The sequence below is a fragment of the Hibiscus syriacus genome, unplaced genomic scaffold (assembly GCF_006381635.1).
Source record: "Hibiscus syriacus cultivar Baekdansim isolate YM2019G1 unplaced genomic scaffold, ASM638163v2 tig00117048_pilon, whole genome shotgun sequence".
Taxonomy (NCBI): Eukaryota; Viridiplantae; Streptophyta; class Magnoliopsida; order Malvales; family Malvaceae; genus Hibiscus; species Hibiscus syriacus.
In genome coordinates, this window is record NW_024063538.1 from 10,900,113 (window position 1) to 10,908,641 (window position 8,529).

The 8,529-nt window shown below is 37.4% G+C and overlaps 1 pseudogene; it reads right to left on the reverse strand.

The window, feature by feature from the left end:
- Positions 1–901: 901 nt before the first annotated feature.
- On the reverse strand, positions 902–3,531 carry LOC120197626 (annotated as a pseudogene).
- Positions 3,532–8,529: the final 4,998 nt, after the last annotated feature.

Consider the following 8,529-nt stretch of genomic DNA (forward strand, 5'->3'; position numbering starts at 1 on the left):
AACTATTTTCATTAACTTCATCCTTAGGTTCTTCATCAATTCTTACAACCAATTTTTTAAAATCACTTAACTCTTCATAACCCCTAAAACACAAAAAATAAACATCTCCTTCATCAACTCAATATGAACTTGAACATAAACCCTAGTGATATTCATGTCAAAACGTAGCGAATTGAACGTATAACATTTTTCTTAACTACACCGAAGTCTAATTCTCAAAAAAACAACTTCAAAAAATGAAAATAAAATTTCTCTTGAAGAATCTAAGTTTCAGTGGAGAGCTTGCTGTTGAGATAAAATGTTCAGCTTTCTTGAGTGTTCTAATTATAATTATCTTAACACATTACATAAATATAATAAAATGAATTTTTTATTCAATTTGATATGAAATTTCATTTTTGCCATTAATGAAACTTAAAAATTACCAATTGTCATTGTTATCTTTTCCATTAAAATATTCATTGGTCAAAGATGAATCAACTTGACTTTGACTTTCGAAATTGGCCAGGCAATTTAAAAAAATTACATTTTAGTCACTAAAATTTCACTATTTTGGAAAAATCAAAAAAATTGCACTGTAAAATCTCTCTGATCTAAAATATGAAAATAATACTTCCAACCATTTCCTAACATCCTTAAAATTTTCGTAAAATTCCGATTTGATCCGAATATTCTATTTCAATACCGAACTTTACTACTTTATAGCCTTTAACACAAATCTCATACCAAAAAATCTGATTCCCACTAAAATCTCTATTTTAATCCAAATTGTTAATTTATAGGCTAAAATATATATAACTTCTAAAAAATTACAAATTTCAGTCCTACACTTTTCAAAGTTTATACTTTAACTACTAAACTTTCAAAACTTACATTTTAGTCACTGGTCAAATTTTGGGTATTACACAAAATCTTCCGGGCAAATTGTGGCAAGCATGCGCAGGAAATAATGATTACAGAATGAACCTGCAAGCATAGCTTATATTACCAGACACGGATTTAAAGCAATCAATTAATGTAGGAGAATCAAACAATGAAAACTTTACCTATGCCGAAAGTATGTATGCGTGGCGACAAGGATCCTTTGTTTGTCGAACGCTTTTTCATCTGGTCACAAATGTTTCTCTCATCTTCGACAGCCCCATCAGTGATGAGAAAAATCATAGGAACCGAACCGACAGTGTTTGATAGCAACTCGTATGCGTGGCAGATAATCGAAACACGAGAAATTTCAGATAGGACGTTTAACCAAAAACGAAGAAATGAGCACACACCTTTTCCAGTGGAAGTGACATGTTTGTACAGCCACCCATAGTAGATTTCATGTTCATCCAAGCAGTGGCCCTTTCAATCGCTTCCATGGAAGCCAACTCCATGGCTGTTGAAAATAGAGAAGTTTCACCACTGAAAGCTATAATGTTAAATGAATCTTCGGGACCGAGTTTAGACGGTAGAAGATATTGCAGTCTTGGTAACCTCGAGTGCCTTCTCTTGCATGCTGTCGCTTATATCAACAACAAACACGACTGCATTTTTTAACACCTATTGAATTCGATGAAACGAGGGTCGGTACGAAACGGATAACCAAATCAAAATAACATAACAGGATAAACAAATGCTAGACCAACCTTCCTACTCTTCTGACTTCTGGGTAATAGATAAATACAAAACGTATCCCTTTGGTCTCGATCATTTAAAGGAGGAGATTGCAAAAAGACAGATCCGAATATGTTACTGGAAGAGACCTATAAACACATGAAGACAACGTGCGAATATAAGTATCCCAGTCATGGAGAATCGAGGTATTTCTCACAAAAGACCAATGAAGCTATAGTTTGATTAAAACTTAAACAAGGTTATGACATGGTCATGCTTACACTGTAAGAGAAACTGAAGTCGGTATTTGACCAAGTGAGAACTTCTACTTCATACAAGAAGGAAAACTTTTCGGCCTGACGTTTCGTTCCTGCGAAATTCGGGGATTCAGCAAGGACAACACCACCATTCACTGAAAGTAACCAAGACTGAAACACAAGAACAATGATTCTTAGTAAAAAAAAAATAAGCACCTTCAATGGATGACTGGTCACCCTGCACAAGATTCCAGCTGCAATACCAGAGTTAACATTCAACTGTATATAATTTTTTTTTGAAAACTTCTTCACGACTGGCGCAACGTATTCGGGAAAACTAAAGGGCACGGTTAAAGAAAATTCCCCCTCGTTGAATGACAAATTCTGAGACCAACGAAGCTTAATTCCAATATTAGTACCTCCAACCTGGAAATACAAAACAAAACCATTCATTGGCAACAATGGACTTAAATTACATCAATTAAAAGCATTCATTGGCAACAATGGACTTCAACAACATAATTTTTTTTTGAAAACTTCTTCACGACTGGCGCAACGTATTCGGGAAAACTAAAGGGCACGGTTAAAGAAAATTCCCCCTCGTTGAATGACAAATTCTGAGACCAACGAAGCTTAATTCCAATATTAGTACCTCCAACCTGGAAATACAAAACAAAACCATTCATTGGCAACAATGGACTTAAATTACATCAATTAAAAGCATTCATTGGCAACAATGGACTTCAACAACATCAATTTAAAGCATTCATTCACAACATTGGACTTAAACTACTTCGATTTAAAGCATTCATTGGCAGCAATGGACTTAAACTACATCGGTTTAAAGCATTCATTGGCAACAATGGACTTAAACTACACAGATTTAAAGCATCATAACTTCGAGATATCATCGCACCTGTGGTATTGTTAAAGTAAATATGTGTGGCTGCAAAAAGCCTTCATTTTGTGGTCTTGCTAGCTTTTGAATAACCTTGCTTTCTTCTACTCTGATCAGCTCGGTAGAATACGATATACCGGGAAGATCAACCTCCACACCTAGAATTGAACCCTGTTAGCCAAATGAAATATTATTGCCTTGAAACCATTGATGAACACAATTCAAGTTATTCAAACACAAAATCAAGTTAAACCAATTTCATCTCTAATGCCATCAACACTTGAGATGAATAAAAAGGAAATCAAAACACTATCTTTTAAACCAACTATCATTTGATCTACAAGGGAAATAATACACTAGGTGACAGGGTTCGAATCATATATGCAATATGAATTAGTTTGTTAATGGATTGGAACTTAAAGTCAAACCAATTTCCATTTGTGAGAAAATGTCATGGAACAAACCTGGTTTCCAATGGGGAAAGCAATCCGGCAATCACAAGAACGGCCACCCATAACGCTATGGACCCTCCATCGACCTAAAACTTGAACAAAAGCAATATCCCCATAGCAATCAACGTCGCGATCGACTCCGTTCATCTGAAAAGGAATAAAAGCAGGCGGATCACACCTACCGTACACGTGAGGCTGGTAACTCGGCATATCCAGGTTGTCAACAATCCTCGGGTCAGATATGACTGCGTACACCATCGGAGCGGAGGGCAAGTACCAATCGAATAACGCCTGCATGGGCGGCGACGGTGGCTTCGGCACCGCCATCGCAGCTCTGTCTTCATGCCACAAGTGTAAAATACTTGATAAGTCAATAAAAGTCACCAGGACTTCAGAAAAAGAATAATCTCACTTAATTTAATCAAAAAGGTCTGATTATAAATGAAATATAATGGCCTATTTATAGGAAATGGAGGGGCATGGCTGAATAGATACATGGTAGTTTGGCTGGCCCTTGTGTCTTCCAATAAAGTCATAATTTAATTACAAATAGAGATGATGGTTAAGTTTAAATGGAGGGTAATAACCCTTGTCCGAATAGCTCTTGTGTCCTTTCAAGTTAGCGCCAAAAAGGATAGGAAATGATGCTTGGTCGAATAGGGAGAGGGCTCTTCATCTTGGTGCCTAAATGATACCACATGCAAGGCACATAGGGGCTGGTCATATGGCACACATATGGGTGTTATAGGGAGCCTTGTTGTGCAGCCTTGTGCATGGGATGATGGTTGGTCATGTGCTCTATCTTGGGCGTGCATGTGTCTCCTCCAAGCTAGCTTAAGTGTGGAGCTAGCTAGCAAGCATGGGGGCAGTTTGTGAATAAGCTTCCTATCTGAGTCCTTGTAAGCTCCATAACAGCATGTTCAGCTACATTCAGTTACCATTGAAATCACTTTTGGCAACTCAGCTCCAAATAGTCCAACTAGCTGAGTTTATCTAGCCTTGAGCTCCTCCAGCTGAATTGAGCTTTCCTTAGTGTTCCATGAGCTGCCATGTACTTTGTGAGCTATTTGTGAGCTTCATATGATGTCCAAATAATCGACCAAGCTACCCCAACATGTGTCATACTCCAATGTACCTACATGTGCAATGAAACAAGGTAAGTCCATGACATTGAGCTGATATGAGCTAAATACCTTGCTACCATGCATGATTATGGTAATGTGAGCTATGATTGAAAGTAATGAGATAATTATATCATCTCATAATATGTGTGAGCTAATGCATAAAACCTAAGAGCTAATATGAATGCATATGAATGATAAGTATGTTGCCTTGATGTATATGTGATAATCATACTTAATATGATTATAAGACTATTCTAATAACATCTTAAAATAACAATGTGCATGATGTGTTCATACTAAGTTATTTATTAATTACATAACTAGTATTCTTATCATGAAATGTATTATAATAGCATATAATATAAAGCTAGTATAAAGTAAATTCAATATAAAGATGTTCAAGAGTACTCTCTTTGTAGATGAAAACGTGTTTGCATCATTCCCCCTTCTTTAGGGCGATTTGTCTTCAAATCGAGTTTATTCTGTCTTTGCATTGCTTCACGTCTCTTTGCTAAAAGAAAGCATTCTTTGAAAGTTTGTGTTCTTCCATTAGGTACCTTTTTGTAAGATTTCCCTTTAGGCCTTTCTTTGGAATATGATTTACCAACAAGTACCTTTTGGGAGTGATCTTCTTTTAAGGATATTCCTTTTGGAAGTGACCTTTCACGTGGTTGGTCCTAAAAAGTGAGGAGAGAATAGGTTTCAAATAAAGGGTTACTTACCTTTTGATGATTAAAACCCTTGGTGAAGAGTTGTGTCTTTAAATTCCAACCATCACCAACTTTCGTAGGAGACCCTTTATTTTCCAGCTTTGAACCATCATGTTTCTTCATGAAGAAGTTTGGTTTCATGTTTCGTTCCTCTTCATTCTTTATTGGGGGTTTATCCTTGCGCCATGCTTGTACACTCTCTTGTTGTACTTCTTTAGGCGTCAAAGGCACCAAGGTTACCTTGCGTCCATTAAAAGTGTATTTATTGTGATAACAATCATGAATGGCCCTTTTTTCATACTGCCATGGTCTTCCAAGTAATATGTGGCTAGCATGCATAGGGACAATGTCACAAAGCACCTTGTCCTTGTACCTACCAACTGAAAAATGAATTAGAACCTATTTGGTAACGTTTAACTCACCTCCTTTATTGAGCCATTTGAGTTTATATGGAGTGGGATACTTTGATGTTGCCAAACTAAGTTTTTCAACCATAAGAGTGCTGGCTAGGTTTGTGCAACTCCCTTCATCGATAATCATTATGCAAACCTTTTCCTTGACATGGCACCTTGTATGGAAAATATTGTTTCTTTGAAGATCCTCTTGAGATGTTTGTCATTTGTAGGCACCTTTTCAAAACAAGCATCTCTCCATAGTCAGTATTCTCTTCAGATTCTTCTTGTATTGTTTTAGGTTCGTCGTCATAAATAGGCTTGTCAGAATCTGAGACAATATCTCCATTGTCAAGTACTATCATGGCATTTCGGTTGGGACATTGACTAGCAACATGTTCTTTCCCAAAACACTTGAAACATTTGATATCTCTGGACCTCTCGAAAGTACTGGTTTGCTTCTCTTTACCCTTGCTAGATTCACCCACTTGTTTAGTCTTGGTAACTTCTATAGGATCCTTTACTTGGGTTGAAATTGGCTTCCAGAAGGTAATAGGCTATTGCTTCCATTTGGTGGCCGAATTTGGACTGCTCCGATTGTAGGTTTTTCTTTTAAGTTGTCGTTCAATCTTCATGGCCACATGTACCATCTCTTCAATCTCTACATAATGCTGAAGTTTAACAAGGTTAGCAATATCAGAATTTAGGCCAGATAAAAACCTTGCCATGGTTGTTTCTTTGTCTTCATCAACATTGGCTCGAATCATGGCTATCTCCATTTCCTTGAAATAATCTTCAACGCTCTTGCTTCCTTATTTAAGATTTTGTAACTTATGATAAAGGTCTCGGTGATAATGAGTACGCTTGAACCTTTTCCTCATAATGGCCTTCATTTCTTCCCACATAGTGATGGGGCATTCACCATTTCGTCTTCTTGAACTCACCAATTGATCCCACCAAACTAAGGCATAGTCCACGAATTCCATAGCAGAAAGCCTGACCTTATTTTTCTTCGTATAATTTTAACATTCAAAAATGTGTTCGATCTTGATTACCCAGTCAAGATAGGCTTCAGGATCAGTTTGTCCTTAAAATGGAGGAATGGTCACCTTAACGTTGCTGAAGTTGTCATTTTGATTTCGATGAACATCTCTTCTTGGTACTGATGTTACTTCAGCCTCCTCCTCCTCGAATTCTTCTTCCATTCTAGGGCGTTTTACTCTCTGATTGCCTAAGGATGCTTCAAATTGATCCATACGATCATGCAAAGGTTCCAACTATAATTTCAACAATCTTGTCATTTCATGCATAATTGCTTGAGTTTGCAAATTAGGGGCTTCTCTTTCAGGGGTTCGTCCTGGACTTCGAGACATGGTTAGTGAAATAAGAAAAGAATAAGATATGTAAAAGACCTTACCAGAAATTACTCTCACAAATCCTCATGAGTCACTCCAAGGAAACTTGAATGTCACTCAATCCGCTTGTGTTTGCACTCTAGGACTTTAATGGCTTTTACTTGTCCTCTTCTGATCTTACACACGCTCAAGCCTTTTTCCTCTCGATTCTCTTATCCCAAGTTCTAGAGGACTTTACTCAAAACCGCATCAAGTAAATTTTTACTTGTTGGGTGTCGGCTACAAAAAGGTTAGTAGGAATGAAAAAACAAAATATAATGAAAGGGTGGCTTAGAAATAGAGAAAAGAGAACAAAAGGGGTTACCTACACAAAGTCACTTTACAACCTTCTATTACCACAATCAATTTAAAGGCTTACTTGAATGGCTTGGTGATGAGAATTATTGTCATGTGCATTCAACTTTTCTATCTTTCTTTTCTTTTCTTCTTTTTTGAGTGCTGGAAATTTTCTTCTTTTGGAGTGCTTCAATTTCCTTGATGATTTTTGTTTAAGAAGGAAGCAAAACAACCTGCATAAGTGAATGGCTCAAAAGAGATGGTTAAGGGTGGTAAACGTATAGGTGAATAGGTAGGTTGTTTAATAAATGAGAGATGGAAGCGAAAAATGATTGATATGGCTATGGGTTTGGTTAATGAAACAATGGGATAGTTGTGAGGATAATATCATAAAGAAGACTCAAAGAAGAACCAATGCTATAAAGAACAAAGACCCATACTTTATATTGTTTCTTTAAGGGGTGGTATAAAGGACTTTGACCCACTAGTTATAAGAACTAGGAACCAGAAGTATCAAGGGGAAAGGGGTTGATGCCACAAGTGTAAAATACTTGATAAGTCGATAAAAGTCACCAGGACTTAAGAAAGAGAATAATCTCATTTAATTTAATCAAAAAGGTCTGATTACAAATGAAATATAATGGCCTATTTATAGGAAATGGAGGGGCATGGCTGAATAGATACATGGTGGTTCGGCTAGCCCTTGTGTCTTCCTATAAAGTCATAATTTAATTACAAATAGAGATGATGGTTCAGTTTAAATGGAGGGTAATAACCCTTGGCCGAATAGCTCTTGTGTCCTTTCAAGTTAGCACCAAAAAGGATAGGAAATGATGCTTGGTCGAATAGGGAGAGGGTTCTTCATCTTGGTGCATAAATGATACCACATGCAAGGCATATGGGGGCTGGTCATATGGCACACTCATGGGTGTTCTAGGGAACCTTGTTGTGCAGCCTTGTGCATGGGATGAAGACTGGTCATGTACTCTATCTTGGGCGTGCATGTGTCTCCTCCAAGCTAGCTTAAGTGTGGAGCTAGCTAGAAAGCATGGGGGAGGAGGAGGTTTGTGAATAAGCTTTCTAGCTGAGTCCTTGTAAGCTCCATAACAACATGTTCAGCTACGTTCAGCTACCATTGAAATCACTTTTGGCAACTCAGCTCCAAATAGTCCAACTAGCTGTGTTTATCTAGCCTTGAGCTCCTTCAGCTAAATTGAGCTTTCCTTAGTGTTCCATGAGCTACCATGTACTTTGTGAGCTGTTTGTGAGCTGCATATGATGTCCAAATAATCCACCAAGCTACCCCAACGTGTTTCATACTCCAATGTACCTACATGTGCAAGGAAACAAGGTAAGTCCATGGCATTGAGCTGGTAGGAGCTAAATACCTTGTTGCCATGCATGATTAT